Raw genomic sequence first — 23,033 nt, forward strand, 5'->3', positions numbered from 1 at the left:
AAACCTGTACATGAGACTGTTGTTCTGTTATAAACTAGGAGAAACCTGTACATGAGACTGTTGTTCTGTTATAAACTAGGAGAAACCTGTACATGAGACTGTTGTTCTGTTATAAACTAGGAGAAACCTGTACATGAGACTGTTGTTCTGTTATAAACTAGGAGAAACCTGTACATGAGACTGTTGTTCTGTTATGTGTCTGAATTACATTCATTACACAGTATTTCATCTCTAATCTCCAGTGTTCTGTCTGTAGATGTCACTGACAGTAACCTAAACCAGACATTTCAACCGTCCTCAATTACCGGTCTTCTACTAAAATAACATTACAGTTGTCATCAATGTGACAGAGCCACGATATCAGACAGACAGACAGTAGAACACTAGACTGTGACAGAGCCACTATATCAGACAGACAGTAGAACACTAGACTGTGACAGAGCCACTATATCAGACAGACAGTAGAACACTAGACTGTGACAGAGCCACTATATCAGACAGACAGTAGAACACTAGACTGTGACAGAGCCACTATATCAGACAGACAGTAGAACACTAGACTGTGACAGAGCCACTATATCAGACAGACAGTAGAACACTAGACTGTGACAGAGCCACTATATCAGACAGACAGTAGAACACTAGACTGTGACAGAGCCACTACATCAGACAGACAGTAGAACACTAGACTGTGACAGAGCCACTATATCAGACAGACAGTAGAACACTAGACTGTGACAGAGCCACTATATCAGACAGACAGACAGTAGAACCCTAGACTGTGACAGAGCCACTATATCAGACAGACAGACAGTAGAACACTAGACTGTGACAGAGCCACTATATAAGACAGACAGTACAACACTAGACTGTGACAGAGCCACTATATCAGACAGACAGTAGAACACTAGACTGTGACAGAGCCACTATATCAGACAGACAGACAGTAGAACACTAGACTGTGACAGAGCCACTATATCAGACAGACAGTAGAACACTAGACTGTGACAGAGCCACTATATCAGACAGACAGACAGTAGAACACTAGACTGTGACAGAGCCACTATATCAGACAGACAGTACACCACTAGACTGTGACAGAGCCACTATATCAGACAGACAGTAGAACACTAGACTGTGACAGAGCCACTATATCAGACAGACAGACAGTAGAACACTAGACTGTGACAGAGCCACTATATCAGACAGACAGTACAACACTAGACTGTGACAGAGCCACTATATCAGACAGACAGTAGAACACTAGACTGTGACAGAGCCACTATATCAGACAGACAGTAGAACACTAGACTGTGACAGAGCCACTATATCAGACAGACAGTAGAACACTAGACTGTGACAGAGCCACTATATCAGACAGACAGTAGAACACTAGACTGTGACAGAGCCACTATATCAGACAGACAGTAGAACACTAGACTGTGACAGAGCCACTATATCAGACAGACAGTAGAACACTAGACTGTGACAGAGCCACTATATCAGACAGACAGTAGAACACTAGACTGTGACAGAGCCACTATATCAGACAGACAGTAGAACACTAGACTGTGACAGAGCCACTACATCAGACAGACAGTAGAACACTAGACTGTGACAGAGCCACTATATCAGACAGACAGTAGAACACTAGACTGTGACAGAGCCACTATATCAGACAGACAGACAGTAGAACCCTAGACTGTGACAGAGCCACTATATCAGACAGACAGACAGTAGAACACTAGACTGTGACAGAGCCACTATATAAGACAGACAGTACAACACTAGACTGTGACAGAGCCACTATATCAGACAGACAGTAGAACACTAGACTGTGACAGAGCCACTATATCAGACAGACAGACAGTAGAACACTAGACTGTGACAGAGCCACTATATCAGACAGACAGTAGAACACTAGACTGTGACAGAGCCACTATATCAGACAGACAGACAGTAGAACACTAGACTGTGACAGAGCCACTATATCAGACAGACAGTACACCACTAGACTGTGACAGAGCCACTATATCAGACAGACAGTAGAACACTAGACTGTGACAGAGCCACTATATCAGACAGACAGACAGTAGAACACTAGACTGTGACAGAGCCACTATATCAGACAGACAGTACAACACTAGACTGTGACAGAGCCACTATATCAGACAGACAGTAGAACACTAGACTGTGACAGAGCCACTATATCAGACAGACAGTAGAACACTAGACTGTGACAGAGCCACTATATCAGACAGACAGTAGAACACTAGACTGTGACAGAGCCACTATATCAGACAGACAGTAGAACACTAGACTGTGACAGAGCCACTATATCAGACAGACAGTAGAACACTAGACTGTGACAGAGCCACTATATCAGACAGACAGTAGAACACTAGACTGTGACAGAGCCACTATATCAGACAGACAGTAGAACACTAGACTGTGACAGAGCCACTATATCAGACAGACAGTAGAACACTAGACTGTGACAGAGCCACTACATCAGACAGACAGTAGAACACTAGACTGTGACAGAGCCACTATATCAGACAGACAGTAGAACACTAGACTGTGACAGAGCCACTATATCAGACAGACAGACAGTAGAACCCTAGACTGTGACAGAGCCACTATATCAGACAGACAGACAGTAGAACACTAGACTGTGACAGAGCCACTATATAAGACAGACAGTACAACACTAGACTGTGACAGAGCCACTATATCAGACAGACAGTAGAACACTAGACTGTGACAGAGCCACTATATCAGACAGACAGACAGTAGAACACTAGACTGTGACAGAGCCACTATATCAGACAGACAGTAGAACACTAGACTGTGACAGAGCCACTATATCAGACAGACAGTAGAACACTAGACTGTGACAGAGCCACTATATCAGACAGACAGACAGTACAACACTAGACTGTGACAGAGCCACTATATCAGACAGACAGTAGAACACTAGACTGTGACAGAGCCACTATATCAGACAGACAGACAGTAGAACACTAGACTGTGACAGAGCCACTATATCAGACAGACAGTAGAACACTAGACTGTGACAGAGCCACTATATCAGACAGACAAACAGACAGTAGAACACTAGACTGTGACAGAGCCACTATATCAGACAGACAGACAGTAGAACACTAGACTGTGACAGAGCCACTATATAAGACAGACAGTAGAACACTAGAATGTGACAGAGCCACTATATCAGACAGACAGTAGAACACTAGACTGTGACAGAGCCACTATATCAGACAGACAGTAGAACACTAGACTGTGACAGAGCCACTATATCAGACAGACAGACAGTAGAACACTAGACTGTGACAGACCCACTATATCAGACAGACAGTACAACACTAGACTGTGACAGAGCCTCTATATCAGACAGACAAACAGACAGTAGAACACTAGACTGTGACAGAGCCACGATATCAGACAGACAGTAGAACACTAGACTGTGACAGAGCCACTATATCAGACAGACAGACAGACAGACAGACAGACAGTGAAACAACACTAGACTGACCAGGCCATGGTGGGTTAGATCAGTCAGAAAGCTACACTGGGGTATCTGTGACAACTGGTATAATTCATACAAACACTTGCTGTCCCCAAATTACACCGTATTCTCCCTATGTAGTACATTCGTTTTGGTCAGGGAATAAGTTGTCATGGCATTTTGGAGCCAGCCAGTGGAATCACCAATGAAATATAGTGAGAATGGCCCAGAGGTATTATTCAAGTGTTTTAACTATTCTTCTCATTCACCCAGTCACCCAACCACCCAGTCAGCCAGTTAGCCACTCTCCCAGCCACCCAGTCACCCAGCCACCCAGTCACCCAGTTACCCAGTCACCCAGCCACCCAGCCACCCAGTCACCCAGCCACCCAGTCACCCAGTTACCCAGTCACCCAGCCACCCAGTCACCCAGCCATCCAGTCACCCAGTTACCCAGTCACCCAACCACCCAGTCAGCCAGTTACCCAGTCTCCCAGCCACCCAGTCACCCAGTTACCCAGTCTCCCAGCCACCCAGTCACCCAGTTACCCAGTCTCCCAGCCACCCAGTCACCCAGTTACCCAGTCACCCAGTCACCCAACCACCCAGTCACCCAGCCACCCAGTCACCCAACCACCCAGTCACCCAGCCACCCAGTCACCCAACCACCCAGTCAGCCAGTTACCCAGTCTCCCAGCCACCCAGTCACCCAGTTACCCAGTCACCCAGTCAACCAGCCACCCAGTTACCCGGTCTCCCAGCCACCCAGTCACCCAGTCACCCAGTTACCCAGTCTCCCAGCCACCCAGTCACCCAGTCACCCAGCCACCCAGTCACCCAGTCACCCAGCCACCCAGTCACCCAGCCACCCAGTCACCCAGCCACCCAGTCACCCAGCCACCCAGCCACCCAGCCACCCTGCCACCCTGCCACCCAGTCACCCAGCCAGCCAGCCACCCAGCCACCCAAGCAAAACAGTCACCAAGCAACCCAGCCAGACCATAATAAACAGCTCTGTGGGCTGTAGGTGTGAAAACCCCATGAATCATCGTCACAGCGCTGATGATGCCAGTGATGTGCCCGGGCGATGGCGTTTCCATGGTGATCAGCAGGCAGGGCTAAATGAGGGAGCTAACGTTACCCACTAAATGAGACAGGTGCTGTGGCATGGATCAATGACTCTGAGTCCATAACGGCATTCTATTCCCTATACTCTGCTTTACTCTTGACCAGGGAAAAAAAAGTTATGCACTTAATAGGGAATAGGGTGACATTTGGGATGCTAAATATTTCTACAAGCAACATAAATCTGCACTTGCCTCTTTGACCTCTCAGCCTGGGATAGCTTTAAACCCCACGGTCCACAGTCTCAGCCTGGGTTAGCTGTACAACCCACTGTCCACTGTCTCAGCCTGGGTTAGCTGTACAACCCACTGTCCACTGTCTCAGCCTGGGTTAGCTTTAAACCCCACTGTCCACAGTCTCAGCCTGGGTTAGCTGTAAAACCCACTGTCCACTGTCTCAGCCTGGGTTAGCTGTAAAACCAGCTGTCCACTGTCTCAGCCTGGGTTAGCTGTACAACCCACTGGCCACTGTCCACTGTCTCAGCCTGGGTTAGCTGTAAAACCCACTGTCCACTGTCTCAGCCTGGGTTAGCTTTAAAACCCACTATCCACTGTCTCAGCCTGGGTTAGTGTTATAACCCACTGTCTACTGTCTCAGCCTGGGTTAGCTGTAAAACCCACTGTCTACTGTCCACTGTCTCAGCCTGGGTTAGTGTTATAACCCACTGTCCACTGTCTCAGCCTGGGTTAGTGTTATAACCCACTGTCCACTGTCTCAGCCTGGGTTAGTGTTATAACCCACTGTCCACTGTCTCAGCCTGGGTTAGTGTTATAACCCACTGTCCACTGTCTCAGCCTGGGTTAGTGTTATAACCCACTGTCCACTGTCTCAGCCTGGGTTAGCTGTAAAACCCACTGTCCACTGTCTCAGCCTGGGTTAGCTGTAAAACCCACTGTCCACTGTCTCAGCCTGGGTTAGCTGTAAAACCCACTGTCCACTGTCTCAGCCTAGGTTAGCTGTAAAACCCACAGTCTACTGTCTCAGCCTGGGTTAGTGTTACAACCCACTGTCCACTGTCTCAGCCTGGGTTAGCTGTAAAACCCACTGGCCACTGTCTCAGCCTGGGTTAGCTTTAAACCCCACTGTCCACAGTCTCAGCCTGGGTTAGCTGTACAACCCACTGTCCACCTTCTCAGCCTGGGTTAGCTGTACAACCCACTGTCCACTGTCTCAGCCTGGGTTAGCTTTAAACCCCACTGTCCACAGTCTCAGCCTGGGTTAGCTGTACAACCCACTGTCCACTGTCTCAGCCTGGGTTAGCTGTACAACCCACTGTCCACAGTGTCAGCCTGGGTTAGCTGTACAACCCACTGTCCACTGTCTCAAACTGGGTTAGCTTTAAACCTCACTGTCCACAGTCTCAGGCTGGGTTAGCTGTACAACCCACTGTCCACTGTCTCAGCCTGGGTTAGCTGTACAACCCACTGTCCACTGTCTCAGCCTGGGTTAGCTGTACAACCCACTGGCCACTGTCTCAGCCTGGGTTAGCTGTAAAACCCACTGTCCACTGTCTCAGCCCGGGTTAGCTGTAAAACCCACTGTCCACTGTCTCAGCCTGGGTTAGTGTTATAACCCACTGTCCACTGTCTCAGCCTGGGTTAGTGTTATAACCCACTGTCCACTGTCTCAGCCTGGGTTAGTGTTATAACCCACTGTCCACTGTCTCAGCCTGGGTTAGAGTTATAACCCACTGTCTACTGTCTCAGCCTGGGTTAGCTGTAAAACCCACTGTCCACTGTCTCAGCCTAGGTTAGCTGTAAAACCCACTGTCCACTGTCTCAGCCTAGGTTAGCTGTAAAACCCACTGTCTAATGTCTCAGCCTGGGTTAGTGTTATAAACCACTGTCCACTGTCTCAGCCTGGGTTAGTGTTATAACCCACTGTCTCAGCCTGGGTTAGTGTTATAACCCACTGTCCACTGTCTCAGCCTAGGTTAGCTGTAAAAACCACTGTCTACTGTCTCAGCCTGGGTTAGTGTTATAACCCACTGTCCACTGTCTCAGCCTGGGTTAGCTGTAAAACCCACTGGCCACTGTCTCAGCCTGGGTTAGCTTTAAACCCCACTGTCCACAGTCTCAGCCTGGGTTAGCTGTACAACCCACTGTCCACTGTCTCAGCCTGGGTTAGTGTTATAACCCACTGTCCACTGTCTCAGCCTGGGTTAGTGTTATAACCCACTGTCCACTGTCTCAGCCTGGGTTAGAGTTATAACCCACTGTCTACTGTCTCAGCCTGGGTTAGCTGTAAAACCCACTGTCCACTGTCTCAGCCTAGGTTAGCTGTAAAACCCACTGTCCACTGTCTCAGCCTAGGTTAGCTGTAAAACCCACTGTCTAATGTCTCAGCCTGGGTTAGTGTAAAACCACTGTCCACTGTCTCAGCCTGGGTTAGTGTTAAACCCACTGTCTCAGCCTGGGTTAGTGTTATAACCCACTGTCCACTGTCTCAGCCTAGGTTAGCTGTAAAAACCACTGTCTACTGTCTCAGCCTGGGTTAGTGTTATAACCCACTGTCCACTGTCTCAGCCTGGGTTAGCTGTAAAACCCACTGGCCACTGTCTCAGCCTGGGTTAGCTTTAAACCCCACTGTCCACAGTCTCAGCCTGGGTTAGCTGTACAACCCACTGTCCACCGTCTCAGCCTGGGTTAGCTGTACAACCCACTGTCCACTGTCTCAGCCTGGGTTAGCTTTAAACCCCACTGTCCACAGTCTCAGCCTGGGTTAGCTGTACAACCCACTGTCCACTGTCTCAGCCTGGGTTAGCTGTACAACCCACTGTCCACAGTCTCAGCCTGGGTTAGCTGTACAACCCACTGTCCACTGTCTCAGCCTGGGTTATCTTTAAACCCCACTGTCCACAGTCTCAGGCTGGGTTAGCTGTACAACCCACTGTCCACTGTCTCAGCCTGGGTTAGCTGTACAACCCACTGTCCACTGTCTCAGCCTGGGTTAGCTGTACAACCCACTGGCCACTGTCTCAGCCTGGGTTAGCTGTAAAACCCACTGTCCACTGTCTCAGCCCGGGTTAGCTGTAAAACCCACTGTCCACTGTCTCAGCCTGGGTTAGCTGTAAAACCCACTGTCCACTGTCTCAGCCTGGGTTAGTGTTATAACCCACTGTCCACTGTCTCAGCCTGGGTTAGTGTTATAACCCACTGTCCACTGTCTCAGCCTGGGTTAGTGTTATAACCCACTGTCCACTGTCTCAGCCTGGGTTAGCTGTACAACCCACTGTCCACTGTCTCAGCCCGGGTTAGCTGTAAAACCCACTGTCCACTGTCTCAGCCTGGGTTAGCTTTAAAACCCACTGTCCACTGTCTCAGCCTGGGTTAGCTGTAAAACCCACTGTCCACTGTCCAATGTCTCAGCCTGGGTTAGCTGTAAACCCACTGTCCACTGTCCACTGTCTCAGCCTGGGTTAGCTTTAAAACCCACTGTCCACCGTCCACTGTCTCAGCCTGGGTTAGTGTTATAACCCACTGTCCACTGTCTCAGCCTGGGTTAGTGTTATAACCCACTGTCCACTGTCTCAGCCTGGGTTAGTATTATAACCCACTGTCTACTGTCTCAGCCTGGGTTAGTGTTATAACCCACTGCCCACTGTCCACTGTCTCAGCCTGGGTTAGCTTAAAAACCCGCTGTCCACTGTCTCAGCCTGGGTTAGCTTTAAAACCCACTGTCCACTGTCCACTGTCTCAGCCTGGGTTAGTGTTATAACCCACTGTCCACTGTCTCAGCCTGGGTTAGCTTTAAATCTCACTGTCCACTGTCTCAGCCTGGGTTAGCTGTAAAACCCACTGTCCACTGTCTCAGCCTGGGTTAGTGTTATAACCCACTGTCCACTGTCTCAGCCTGGCTTAGTGTTATAACCCACTGTCCACTGTCTCAGCCTGGGTTAGCTGTAAAACCCACTGTCCACTGTCTCAGCCTGGGTTAGCTTTAAAACCCACTATCCACTGTCTCAGCCTGGGTTAGTGTTATAACCCACTGTCTACTGTCTCAGCCTGGGTTAGCTGTAAAACCCACTGTCTACTGTCCACTGTCTCAGCCTGGGTTAGTGTTATAACCCACTGTCCACTGTCTCAGCCTGGGTTAGTGTTATAACCCACTGTCCACTGTCTCAGCCTGGGTTAGTGTTATAACCCACTGTCCACTGTCTCAGCCTGGGTTAGTGTTATAACCCACTGTCCACTGTCTCAGCCTGGGTTAGAGTTATAACCCACTGTCTACTGTCTCAGCCTGGGTTAGCTGTAAAACCAACTGTCCACTGTCTCAGCCTAGGTTAGCTGTAAAACCCACTGTCCACTGTCTCAGCCTGGGTTAGCTGTAAAACCCACTGTCCACTGTCTCAGCCTAGGTTAGCTGTAAAACCCACTGTCTACTGTCTCAGCCTGGGTTAGTGTTATAACCCACTGTCCACTGTCTCAGCCTGGGTTAGCTGTAAAACCCACTGGCCACTGTCTCAGCCTGGGTTAGCTTTAAACCCCACTGTCCACAGTCTCAGCCTGGGTTAGCTGTACAACCCACTGTCCACCTTCTCAGCCTGGGTTAGCTGTACAACCCACTGTCCACTGTCTCAGCCTGGGTTAGCTTTAAACCCCACTGTCCACAGTCTCAGCCTGGGTTAGCTGTACAACCCACTGTCCACTGTCTCAGCCTGGGTTAGCTGTACAACCCACTGTCCACAGTGTCAGCCTGGGTTAGCTGTACAACCCACTGTCCACTGTCTCAGCCTGGGTTAGCTTTAAACCTCACTGTCCACAGTCTCAGGCTGGGTTAGCTGTACAACCCACTGTCCACTGTCTCAGCCTGGGTTAGCTGTACAACCCACTGTCCACTGTCTCAGCCTGGGTTAGCTGTACAACCCACTGGCCACTGTCTCAGCCTGGGTTAGCTGTAAAACCCACTGTCCACTGTCTCAGCCCGGGTTAGCTGTAAAACCCACTGTCCACTGTCTCAGCCTGGGTTAGTGTTATAACCCACTGTCCACTGTCTCAGCCTGGGTTAGCTGTAAAACCCACTGGCCACTGTCTCAGCCTGGGTTAGCTTTAAACCCCACTGTCCACAGTCTCAGCATGGGTTAGCTGTACAACCCACTGTCCACTGTCTCAGCCTGGGTTAGCTGTACAACCCACTGTCCACTGTCTCAGCCTGGGTTAGCTTTAAACCCCACTGTCCACAGTCTCAGCCTGGGTTAGCTGTACAACCCACTGTCCACTGTCTCAGCCTGGGTTAGCTGTACAACCCACTGTCCACAGTCTCAGCCTGGGTTAGCTGTACAACCCACTGTCCACTGTCTCAGCCTGGGTTAGCTTTAAACCCCACTGTCCACAGTCTCAGGCTGGGTTAGCTGTACAACCCACTGTCCACTGTCTCAGCCTGGGTTAGCTGTACAACCCACTGTCCACTGTCTCAGCCTGGGTTAGCTGTACAACCCACTGGCCACTGTCTCAGCCTGGGTTAGCTGTAAAACCCACTGTCCACTGTCTCAGCCCGGGTTAGCTGTAAAACCCACTGTCCACTGTCTCAGCCTGGGTTAGCTGTAAAACCCACTGTCCACTGTCTCAGCCTGGGTTAGTGTTATAACCCACTGTCCACTGTCTCAGCCTGGGTTAGTGTTATAACCCACTGTCCACTGTCTCAGCCTGGGTTAGTGTTATAACCCACTGTCCACTGTCTCAGCCTGGGTTAGCTGTACAACCCACTGTCCACTGTCTCAGCCCGGGTTAGCTGTAAAACCCACTGGCCACTGTCTCAGCCTGGGTTAGCTTTAAAACCCACTGTCCACTGTCTCAGCCTGGGTTAGCTGTAAAACCCACTGTCCACTGTCCAATGTCTCAGCCTGGGTTAGCTGTAAACCCACTGTCCACTGTCCACTGTCTCAGCCTGGGTTAGCTTTAAAACCCACTGTCCACCGTCCACTGTCTCAGCCTGGGTTAGTGTTATAACCCACTGTCCACTGTCTCAGCCTGGGTTAGTGTTATAACCCACTGTCCACTGTCTCAGCCTGGGTTAGTATTATAACCCACTGTCTACTGTCTCAGCCTGGGTTAGTGTTATAACCCACTGCCCACTGTCCACTGTCTCAGCCTGGGTTAGCTTAAAAACCCGCTGTCCACTGTCTCAGCCTGGGTTAGCTTTAAAACCCACTGTCCACTGTCCACTGTCTCAGCCTGGGTTCGTGTTATAACCCACTGTCCACTGTCTCAGCCTGGGTTAGCTTTAAATCTCACTGTCCACTGTCTCAGCCTGGGTTAGCTGTAAAACCCACTGTCCACTGTCTCAGCCTGGGTTAGTGTTATAACCCACTGTCCACTGTCTCAGCCTGGCTTAGTGTTATAACCCACTGTCCACTGTCTCAGCCTGGGTTAGCTGTAAAACCCACTGTCCACTGTCTCAGCCTGGGTTAGTATTATAACCCACTGTCCACTGTCTCAGCCTGGGTTAGTTTTATAACCCACTGGCCACTGTCTCAGCCTGGGTTAGTGTTATAACCCACTGTCCACTGTCTCAGCCTGGGTTAGTGTTATAACCCACTGTCCAATGTCTCAGCCTGGGTTAGTATTATAACCCACTGTCCACTGTCTCAGCGTGGGTTAGTGTTATAACCCACTGGCCACTGTCTCATCCTGGGTTAGTGTTATAACCCACTGTCCACTGTCTCAGCCTGGGTTAGCGTTATAACCCACTGGCCACTGTCCGCTGTCTCAGCCTGGGTTAGCTTTAAAACCCACTGTCCACTGTCTCAGCCTGGGTTAGTGTTATAACCCACTTTCCACTGTCTCAGCCTGGGTTAGTGTTATAACCCACTGTCCACTGCCTCAGCCTGGGTTAGTGTTATAACCCACTGTCTACTGTCTCAGCCTGGGTTAGTGTTATAACCCACTGGCCACTGACTCAGCCTAGGTTAGCGTTATAACCCACTGTCCACATTCTCAGCCTGGGTTAGCTGTAAAACCCACTGTCCACTGTCTCAGCCTAGGTTAGCTGTAAAACCCACTGTCCACTGTCTCAGCCTGGGTTAGCTGTAAAACCCACTGTCCACTGTCTCAGCCTGGGTTAGTGTTATAACCCACTTTCCACTGTCTCAGCCTGGGTTATTGTTATAACCCACTGTCCACTGACTCAGCCTGGGTTAGTGTTATAACCCACTGTCCACTGTCTCAGCCGACTGTCTCAGCCTGGGTTAGCTTTAAAACCCATGTCCCTGTCCACTGTCTCAGCCTGGGTTAGCTTTATAACCCACTGTCCACTGTCTTCCCACTGTCCATGACTCAGCCTGGGTTAGCGTTATAACCCACTGGCCACTGTCCACTGTCTCAGCCTGGGTTAGCTTTAAAACCCACTGTCACTGTCCACTGTCTCAGCCTGGGTTAGTGTTAAAACCCACTGTCTTCACTGTCTCAGCCTGGGTTAATGCTTTAAAACCCACTGTCCACCGTCCACTGTCTCAGCCTGGGTTAGTGTTATAACCCACTGTCCACTGCCTCAGCCTGGGTTAGTGTTATAACCCACTGTCCACTGTCTCAGCCTGGGTTAGTGTTATAACCCACTGTACACTGTCTCAGCCTGGGTTAGTGTTATAACCCACTGGCCACTGACTCAGCCTAGGTTAGCGTTATAACCCACTGTCCACATTCTCAGCCTGGGTTAGCTGTAAAACCCACTGTCCACTGTCTCAGCCTAGGTTAGCTGTAAAACCCACTGTCCACTGTCTCAGCCTGGGTTAGCTGTAAAACCCACTGTCCACTGTCTCAGCCTGGGTTAGTGTTATAACCCACTTTCCACTGTCTCAGCCTGGGTTAGTGTTATAACCCACTGTCCACTGACTCAGTCTGGGTTAGTGTTATAACCCACTGTCCACTGTCTCAGCCTGTCCACTGTCTCAGCCTGGGTTAGCTTTAAAACCCACTGTCCACTGTCTCAGCCTGGGTTAGTGTTATAACCCACTGTCCACTCTCTCAGCCTGGGTTATTGTTATAACCCACTGTCCACTGACTCAGCCTGGGTTAGTGTTATAACCCACTGGCCACTGTCCACTGTCTCAGCCTGGGTTAGCTTTAAAACCCACTGTCCACTGTCCACTGTCTCAGCCTGGGTTAGCTTTAAAACCCACTGTCCACTGTCCACTGTCTCAGCCTGGGTTAGCTTTAAAACCCACTGTCCACCGTCCACTGTCTCAGCCTGGGTTAGTGTTATAACCCACTATCCACTGTCTCAGCCTGGGTTAGTGTTATAACCCACTGTCCACTGTCTCAGCCTGGGTTAGTGTTATAACCCACTGTCTACTGTCTCAGCCTGGGTTAGTGTTATAACCCACTGTCTACTGTCTCAGCCTGGGTTAGTGTTATAACCCACTGTCCACTGTCTCAGGCTGGGTTAGTGTTATAACCCACTGTCTACTGTCACAGCCTGGGTTAGTGTTATAACCCACTGTCCACTGTCTCAGCCTGGGTTAGTGTTATAACCCACTGTCCACCGTCCACTGTCTCAGCCTGGGTTAGTGTTATAACCCACTGTCTACTGTCTCAGCCTGGGTTAGTGTTATAACCCACTGTCCACTGCCTCAGCCTGGGTTAGTGTTATAACCCACTGTCTACTGTCTCAGCCTGGGTTAGTGTTATAACCCACTGTACACTGTCTCAGCCTGGGTTAGTGTTATAACCCACTGGCCACTGACTCAGCCTAGGTTAGCGTTATAACCCACTGTCCACTGTCTCAGCCTGGGTTAGCTGTAAAACCCACTGTCCACTGTCTCAGCCTAGGTTAGCTGTAAAACCCACTGTCCACTGTCTCAGCCTGGGTTAGTTGTAAAACCCACTGTCCACTGTCTCAGCCTGGGTTAGTGTTATAACCCACTTTCCACTGTCTCAGCCTGGGTTAGTGTTATAACCCACTGTCCACTGACTCAGTCTGGGTTAGTGTTATAACCCACTGTCCACTGTCTCAGCCTTGGTTAGTGTTATAACCCACTGGCCACTGTCCACTGTCTCAGCCTGGGTTAGCTTTAAAACCCACTGTCCACTGTCTCAGCCTGGGTTAGTGTTATAACCCACTGTCCACTCTCTCAGCCTGGGTTATTGTTATAACCCACTGTCCACTGACTCAGCCTGGGTTAGTGTTATAACCCACTGGCCACTGTCCACTGTCTCAGCCTGGGTTAGCTTTAAAACCCACTGTCCACTGTCCACTGTCTCAGCCTGGGTTAGCTTTAAAACCCACTGTCCACTGTCCACTGTCTCAGCCTGGGTTAGCTTTAAAACCCACTGTCCACCGTCCACTGTCTCAGCCTGGGTTAGTGTTATAACCCACTATCCACTGTCTCAGCCTGGGTTAGTGTTATAACCCACTGTCTACTGTCTCAGCCTGGGTTAATGTTATAACCCACTGTCCACTGTCTCAGCCTGGGTTAGTGTTATAACCCACTGTCCACTGTCTCAGCCTGGGTTAGTGTTATAACCCACTGTCTACTGTCTCAGCCTGGTTTTGTGTTATAACCCACTGTCTACTGTCTCAGCCTGGGTTAGTGTTATAACCCACTGTCCACTGTCTCAGGCTGGGTTAGTGTTATAACCCACTGTCCACTGTCTCAGCCTGGGTTAGTGTTTTAACCCACTGTACACTGTCTACTGTCACAGCCTGGGTTAGTGTTATAACCCAGTGTCCACTGTCTCAGCCTAGGTTAGCTGTAAAACCCACTGTCTACTGTCTCAGCCTGGGTTAGTGTTATAACCCACTGTCCACTGTCTCAGCCTGGGTTAGCTGTAAAACCCACTGGCCACTGTCTCAGCCTGGGTTAGCTTTAAACCCCACTGTCCAAAGTCTCAGCCTGGGTTAGCTGTACAACCCACTGTCCACTGTCTCAGCCTGGGTTAGCTGTACAACCCACTGTCCACTGTCTCAGCCTGGGTTAGCTTTAAACCCCACTGTCCACAGTCTCAGCCTGGGTTAGCTGTACAACCCACTGTCCACTGTCTCAGCCTGGGTTAGCTGTACAACCCACTGTCCACTGTCTCAGCCTGGGTTAGCTGTACAACCCACTGTCCACTGTCTCAGCATGGGTTAGCTTTAAACCCCACTGTCCACAGTCTCAGGCTGGGTTAGCTGTACAACCCACTGTCCACTGTCTCAGCCTGGGTTAGCTGTACAACCCACTGTCCACTGTCTCAATCTGGGTTAGCTGTACAACCCACTGGCCACTGTCTCAGCCTGGGTTAGCTGTAAAACCCACTGTCCACTGTCTCAGCCCGGGTTAGCTGTAAAACACACTGTCCACTGTCTCAGCCTGGGTTAGCTGTAAAACCAACTGTCCACTGTCTCAGCCTGGGTTAGTGTTATAACCCACTGTCCACTGTCTCAGCCTGGGTTAGTGTTATAACCCACTGTCCACTGTCTCAGCCTGGGTTAGTGTTATAACCCACTGTCCACTGTCTCAGCCTGGGTTAGCTGTACAACCCACTGTCCACTGTCTCAGCCTGGGTTAGCTGTAAAACCCACTGGCCACTGTCTCAGCCTGGGTTAGCTTTAAAACCCACTGGCCACTGTCTCAGCCTGGGTTAGCTTTAAAACCCACTGTCCACTGTCCAATGTCTCAGCCTGGGTTAGCTGTACAACCCACTGTCCACTGTCCACTTCTCAGCCTGGGTTAGCTTTAAAACCCACTGTCCACCGTCCATGTCTCAGCCTGGGTTAGTGTTACAACCCACTGTCCACTGTCTCAGCCTGGGTTAGTGTTATAACCCACTGTCCACTGTCTCAGCCTGGGTTAGTGTTACAACCCACTGTCCACTGTCTCAGCCTGGGTTAGCTGTTATAACCCACTGCCCACTGTCCACTGTCTCAGCCTGGGTTAGCTTAAAAACCCACTGTCCACTGTCTCAGCCTGGGTTAGCTTTAAAACCCACTGTCCACTGTCCATTGTCTCAGCCTGGGTTAGTGTTATAACCCACTGTCCACTGTCTCAGCCTGGGTTAGCTTTAAATCACACTGTCCACTGTCTCAGCCTGGGTTAGCTGTAAAACCCACTGTCCACTGTCTCAGCCTGGGTTAGTGTTATAACCCACTGTCCACTGTCTCAGCCTGGCTTAGTGTTATAACCCACTGTCCACTGTCTCAGCCTGGGTTAGCTGTAAAACCCACTGTCCACTGTCTCAGCCTGGGTTAGTATTATAACCCACTGTCCACTGTCTCAGCCTGGGTTAGTGTTATAACCCACTGGCCACTGTCTCAGCCTGGGTTAGTGTTATAACCCACTGTCCACTGTCTCAGCCTGGGTTAGTGTTATAACCCACTGTCCACTGTCTCAGCCTGGGTTAGTATTATAACCCACTGTCCACTGTCTCAGCGTGGGTTAGTGTTATAACCCACTGGCCACTGTCTCAGCCTGGGTTAGTGTTATAACCCACTGTCCACTGTCTCAGCCTGGGTTTGCGTTATAACCCACTGGCCACTGTCCACTGTCTCAGCCTGGGTTAGCTTTAAAACCCACTGTCCACTGTCTCAGCCTGGGTTAGTGTTATAACCCACTTTCCACTGTCTCAGCCTGGGTTAGTGTTATAACCCACTGTCCACTGACTCAGTCTGGGTTAGTGTTATAACCCACTGTCCACTGTCTCAGCCTTGGTTAGTGTTATAACCCACTGGCCACTGTCCACTGTCTCTGCCTGGGTTAGCTTTAAAACCCACTGTCCACTGTCTCAGCCTGTGTTAGTGTTATAACCCACTGTCCACTCTCTCAGCCTGGGTTATCTGTTACAACCCACTGTCCACTGACTCAGCCTGGGTTAGTGTTACAACCCACTGGCCACTGTCCACTGTCTCAGCCTGGGTTAGCTTTAAAACCCACTGTCCACTGTCCACTGTCTCAGCCTGGGTTAGCTTTAAAACCCACTGTCCACTGTCCACTGTCTCAGCCTGGGTTATCTTTAAAACCCACTGTCCACCTCCCTGTCACAGCCTGGGTTAGTGTTACAACCCACTGTCCACTGTCTCAGCCTGGGTTAGCTGTTACAACCCACTGTCCACTGTCTCAGCCTGGGTTAGTGTTATAACCCACTGTCCACTGTCTCAGCCTGGGTTAGTGTTATAACCCACTGTCCACTGTCTCAGCCTGGGTTAGTGTTATAACCCACTGTCCACTGTCTCAGCCTGGGTTAGTGTTATAACCCACTGTCCACTGTCTCAGCCTGGGTTAGTGTTATAACCCACTGTCCACTGTCTCAGCCTGGGTTAGTGTTATAACCCACTGTCCACTGTCTCAGCCTGGGTTTGTGTTATAACCCACTGTCTACTGTCTCAGCCTGGGTTAGTGTTATAACCCACTGTCCACTGTCTCAGCCTGGGTTAGTGTTATAACCCACTGTCCACTGTCTCAGCCTGGGTTAGCGTTTTAAACCCCACTGTACACTGTCTATGTCACAGCCTGGGTTAGCTGTTATAACCCACTGTCCACTGTCTCAGCCTAGGTTAGCTGTAAAACCCACTGTCTACTGTCTCAGCCTGGGTTAGTGTTATAACCCACTGTCCACTGTCTCAGCCTGGGTTAGCTTTAAACCCCACTGTCCAAAGTCTCAGCCTGGGTTAGCTGTACAACCCACTGTCCACTGTCTCAGCCTGGGTTAGCTGTACAACCCACTGTCCACTGTCTCAGCCTGGGTTAGCTTTAAACCCCACTGTCCACAGTCTCAGCCTGGGTTAGCTGTACAACCCACTGTCCACTGTCTCAGCCTGGGTTAGCTGTACAACCCACTGTCCACTGTCTCAGCCTGGGTTAGCTGTACAACCCACTGTCCACTGTCTCAGCCTGGGTTAGCTTTAAACCCCACTGTCCACAGTCTCAGGCTGGGTTAGCTGTACAACCCACTGTCCACTGTCTCAGCCTGGGTTAGCTGTACAACCCACTGTCCACTGTCTCAGCCTGGGTTAGCTGTACAACCCACTGTCCACTGTCTCAGCCTGGGTTAGCTGTACAACCCACTGTCCACTGTCTCAGCCTGGGTTAGCTGTACAACCCACTGGCCACTGTCTCAGCCTGGGTTAGCTGTACAACCCACTGTCCACTGTCTCAGCCCGGGTTAGCTGTAAAACCCACTGGCCACTGTCTCAGCCTGGGTTAGCTTTAAAACCCACTGTCCACTGTCTCAGCCTGGGTTAGCTGTAAAACCCACTGTCCACTGTCCAATGTCTCAGCCTGGGTTAGCTGTAAACCCACTGTCCACTGTCCACTGTCTCAGCCTGGGTTAGCTTTAAAACCCACTGTCCACCGTCCACTGTCTCAGCCTGGGTTAGTGTTATAACCCACTGTCCACTGTCTCAGCCTGGGTTAGTGTTATAACCCACTGTCCACTGTCTCAGCCTGGGTTAGTGTTATAACCCACTGTCTACTGTCTCAGCCTGGGTTAGTGTTATAACCCACTGCCCACTGTCCACTGTCTCAGCCTGGGTTAGCTTAAAAACCCACTGTCCACTGTCTCAGCCTGGGTTAGCTTTAAAACCCACTGTCCACTGTCCACTGTCTCAGCCTGAGTTAGTGTTATAACCCACTGTCCACTGTCTCAACCTGGGTTAGCTTTAAATAACACTGTCCACTGTCTCAGCCTGGGTTAGCTGTAAAACCCACTGTCCACTTTCTCAGCCTGGGTTAGTGTTATAACCCACTGTCCACTGTCTCAGCCTGGGTTAGCTGTAAAACCCACTGTCCACTGTCTCAGCCTGGGTTAGTATTATAACCCACTGTCCACTGTCTCAGCCTGGGTTAGTGTTATAACCCACTGGCCACTGTCTCAGCCTGGGTTAGTGTTATAACCCACTGTCCACTGTCTCAGCCTGGGTTAGTGTTATAACCCACTGTCCACTGTCTCAGCCTGGGTAAGTATTATAACCCACTGTCCACTGTCTCAGCGTGGGTTAGTGTTATAACCCACTGTCCACTGTCTCAGCCTGGGTTAGCGTTATAACACACTGGCCACTGTCCACTGTCTCAGCCTGGGTTAGCTTTAAAACCCACTGTCCACTGTCTCAGCCTGGGTTAGTGTTATAACCCACTTTCCACTGTCTCAGCCTGGGTTAGTGTTATAACCCACTGTCCACTGTCTCAGCCTTGGTTAGTGTTATAACCCACTGGCCACTGTCCACTGTCTCAGCCTGGGTTAGCTTTAAAACCCACTGTCCACTGTCTCAGCCTGTGTTAGTGTTATAACCCACTGTCCACTCTCTCAGCCTGGGTTATTGTTATAACCCACTGTCCACTGACTCAGCCTGGGTTAGTGTTATAACCCACTGGCCACTGTCCACTGTCTCAGCCTGGGTTAGCTTTAAAACCCACTGTCCACTGTCCACTGTCTCAGCCTGGGTTAGCTTTAAAACCCACTGTCCACTGTCCACTGTCTCAGCCTGGGTTAGCTTTAAAACCCACTGTCCACCGTCCACTGTCTCAGCCTGGGTTAGTGTTATAACCCACTGTCCACTGTCTCAGCCTGGGTTAGTGTTATAACCCACTGTCTACTGTCTCAGCCTGGGTTAATGTTATAACCCACTGTCCACTGTCTCAGCCTGGGTTAGTGTTATAACCCACTGTCCACTGTCTCAGCCTGGGTTAGTGTTATAACCCACTGTCTACTTTCTCAGCCTGGGTTAGTGTTATAACCCACTGTCCACTGTCTCAGCCTGGGTTAGTATTATAACCCACTGTCCACTGTCTCAGCGTGGGTTAGTGTTATAACCCACTGGCCACTGTCTCAGCGTGGGTTAGTGTTATAACCCACTGTCCACTGTCTCAGCCTGGGTTAGCGTTATAACCCACTGGCCACTGTCCACTGTCTCAGCCTGGGTTAGCTTTAAAACCCACTGTCCACTGTCTCAGCCTGGGTTAGTGTTATAACCCACTGTCCACCGTCCACTGTCTCAGCCTGGGTTAGTGTTATAACCCACTGTCTACTGTCTCAGCCTGGGTTAGTGTTATAACCCACTGTCCACTGTCTCAGCCTGGGTTAGTGTTATAACCCACTGGCCACTGTCCACTGTCTCAGCCTGGGTTAGCTGTTAAACCCACTGTCCACTGTCTCAGCCTGGGTTAGTGTTATAACCCACTGTCCACTGTCTCAGCCTGGGTTAGTGTTATAACCCACTGTCTCAGCCTGGGTTAGTGTTATAACCCACTGTCCACTGTCTCAGCCTGGGTTAGCTTTAAAACCCACTGTCCACTGTCTCAGCCTGGGTTAGTGTTATAACCCACTGCCACTGTCCACTGTCTCAGCCTGGGTTAGCTTTAAAACCCACTGTCCACTGTCTCAGCCTGGGTTAGTGTTATAACCCACTTTCCACTGTCTCAGCCTGGGTTAGTTTTATAACCCACTGTCCACTGACTCAGTCTGGGTTAGTGTTATAACCCACTGTCCACTGTCTCAGCCTTGGTTAGTGTTATAACCCACTGGCCACTGTCCACTGTCTCAGCCTGGGTTAGCTTTAAAACCCACTGTCCACTGTCTCAGCCTGGGTTAGTGTTATAACCCACTGTCCACTCTCTCAGCCTGGGTTATTGTTATAACCCACTGTCCACTGACTCAGCCTGGGTTAGTGTTATAACCCACTGGCCACTGTCCACTGTCTCAGCCTGGGTTAGCTTTAAAACCCACTGTCCACTGTCCACTGTCTCAGCCTGGGTTAGCTTTAAAACCCACTGTCCACTGTCCACTGTCTCAGCCTGGGTTATCTTTAAAACCCACTGTCCACCGTCCACTGTCTCAGCCTGGGTTAGTGTTATAACCCACTGTCCACTGTCTCAGCCTGGGTTAGTGTTATAACCCACTGTCTACTGTCTCAGCCTGGGTTAATGTTATAACCCACTGTCCACTGTCTCAGCCTGGGTTAGTGTTATAACCCACTGTCCACTGTCTCAGCCTGGGTTAGTGTTATAACCCACTGTCTACTGTCTCAGCCTGGGTTAGTGTTATAACCCACTGTCTACTGTCTCAGACTGGGTTAGTGTTATAACCCACTGTCCACTGTCTCAGGCTGGGTTAGTGTTATAACCCACTGTCCACTGTCTCAGCCTGGGTTAGTGTTTTAACCCACTGTACACTGTCTACTGTCACAGCCTGGGTTAGTGTTATAACCCACTGTCCACTGTCTCAACGTGGGTTAGTGTTATAACCCACTGGCCACTGTCTCAGCGTGGGTTAGTGTTATAACCCACTGTCCACTGTCTCAGCCTGGGTTAGCGTTATAACCCACTGGCCACTGTCCACTGTCTCAGCCTGGGTTAGCTTTAAAACCCACTGTCCACTGTCTCAGCCTGGGTTAGTGTTATAACCCACTGTCCACCGTCCACTGTCTCAGCCTGGGTTAGTGTTATAACCCACTGTCTACTGTCTCAGCCTGGGTTAGTGTTATAACCCACTGTCCACTGTCTCAGCCTGGGTTAGTGTTATAACCCACTGGCCACTGTCCACTGTCTCAGCCTGGGTTAGCTGTAAAACCCACTGTCCACTGTCTCAGCCTGGGTTAGTGTTATAACCCACTGTCCACTGTCTCAGCCTGGGTTAGTGTTATAACCCACTGTCTCAGCCTGGGTTAGTGTTATAACCCACTGTCCACTGTCTCAGCCTGGGTTAGCTTTAAAACCCACTGTCCACTGTCTCAGCCTGGGTTAGTGTTATAACCCACTGGCCACTGTCCACTGTCTCAGCCTGGGTTAGCTTTAAAACCCACTGTCCACTGTCTCAGCCTGGGTTAGTGTTATAACCCACTTTCCACTGTCTCAGCCTGGGTTAGTTTTATAACCCACTGTCCACTGACTCAGTCTGGGTTAGTGTTATAACCCACTGTCCACTGTCTCAGCCTTGGTTAGTGTTATAACCCACTGGCCACTGTCCACTGTCTCAGCCTGGGTTAGCTTTAAAACCCACTGTCCACTGTCTCAGCCTGGGTTAGTGTTATAACCCACTGTCCACTCTCTCAGCCTGGGTTATTGTTATAACCCACTGTCCACTGACTCAGCCTGGGTTAGTGTTATAACCCACTGGCCACTGTCCACTGTCTCAGCCTGGGTTAGCTTTAAAACCCACTGTCCACTGTCCACTGTCTCAGCCTGGGTTAGCTTTAAAACCCACTGTCCACTGTCCACTGTCTCAGCCTGGGTTATCTTTAAAACCCACTGTCCACCGTCCACTGTCTCAGCCTGGGTTAGTGTTATAACCCACTGTCCACTGTCTCAGCCTGGGTTAGTGTTATAACCCACTGTCTACTGTCTCAGCCTGGGTTAATGTTATAACCCACTGTCCACTGTCTCAGCCTGGGTTAGTGTTATAACCCACTGTCCACTGTCTCAGCCTGGGTTAGTGTTATAACCCACTGTCTACTGTCTCAGCCTGGGTTAGTGTTATAACCCACTGTCTACTGTCTCAGACTGGGTTAGTGTTATAACCCACTGTCCACTGTCTCAGGCTGGGTTAGTGTTATAACCCACTGTCCACTGTCTCAGCCTGGGTTAGTGTTTTAACCCACTGTACACTGTCTACTGTCACAGCCTGGGTTAGTGTTATAACCCACTGTCCACTGTCTCAGCCTGGGTTAGTGTTATAACCCACTGTCCACCGTCCACTGTCTCAGCCTGGGTTAGTGTTATAACCCACTGTCTACTGTCTCAGCCTGGGTTAGTGTTATAACCCACTGTCCACTGCCTCAGCCTGGGTTAGTGTTATAACCCACTGTCTACTGTCTCAGCCTGGGTTAGTGTTATAACCCACTGTACACTGTCTCAGCCTGGGTTAGTGTTATAACCCACTGGCCACTGACTCAGCCTAGGTTAGCGTTATAACCCACTGTCCACTGTCTCAGCCTGGGTTAGCTGTAAAACCCACTGTCCACTGTCTCAGCCTAGGTTAGCTGTAAAACCCACTGTCCACTGTCTCAGCCTGGGTTAGCTGTAAAACCCACTGTCCACTGTCTCAGCCTGGGTTAGTGTTATAACCCACTTCCCACTGTCTCAGCCTGGGTTAGTGTTATAACCCACTGTCCACTGACTCAGTCTGGGTTAGTGTTATAACCCACTGTCCACTGTCTCAGCCTTGGTTAGTGTTATAACCCACTGGCCACTGTCCACTGTCTCAGCCTGGGTTAGCTTTAAAACCCACTGTCCACTGTCTCAGCCTGGGTTAGTGTTATAACCCACTGTCCACTCTCTCAGCCTGGGTTATTGTTATAACCCACTGTCCACTGACTCAGCCTGGGTTAGTGTTATAACCCACTGGCCACTGTCCACTGTCTCAGCCTGGGTTAGCTTTAAAACCCACTGTCCACTGTCCACTGTCTCAGCCTGGGTTAGCTTTAAAACCCACTGTCCACTGTCCACTGTCTCAGCCTGGGTTAGCTTTAAAACCCACTG

General features: G+C 50.2%; 1 protein-coding gene across 1 annotated transcript in view; it reads right to left on the reverse strand.

Annotated features, from left to right (window-relative positions):
- The window catches only part of LOC106577179 (janus kinase and microtubule-interacting protein 3), a 231,518-nt gene that overhangs the window by 39,232 nt on the left and 169,253 nt on the right, over positions 1–23,033 (reverse strand).

This window comes from Salmo salar, chromosome ssa18 (assembly GCF_905237065.1).
Source record: "Salmo salar chromosome ssa18, Ssal_v3.1, whole genome shotgun sequence".
NCBI lineage: Eukaryota > Metazoa > Chordata > Actinopteri > Salmoniformes > Salmonidae > Salmo > Salmo salar.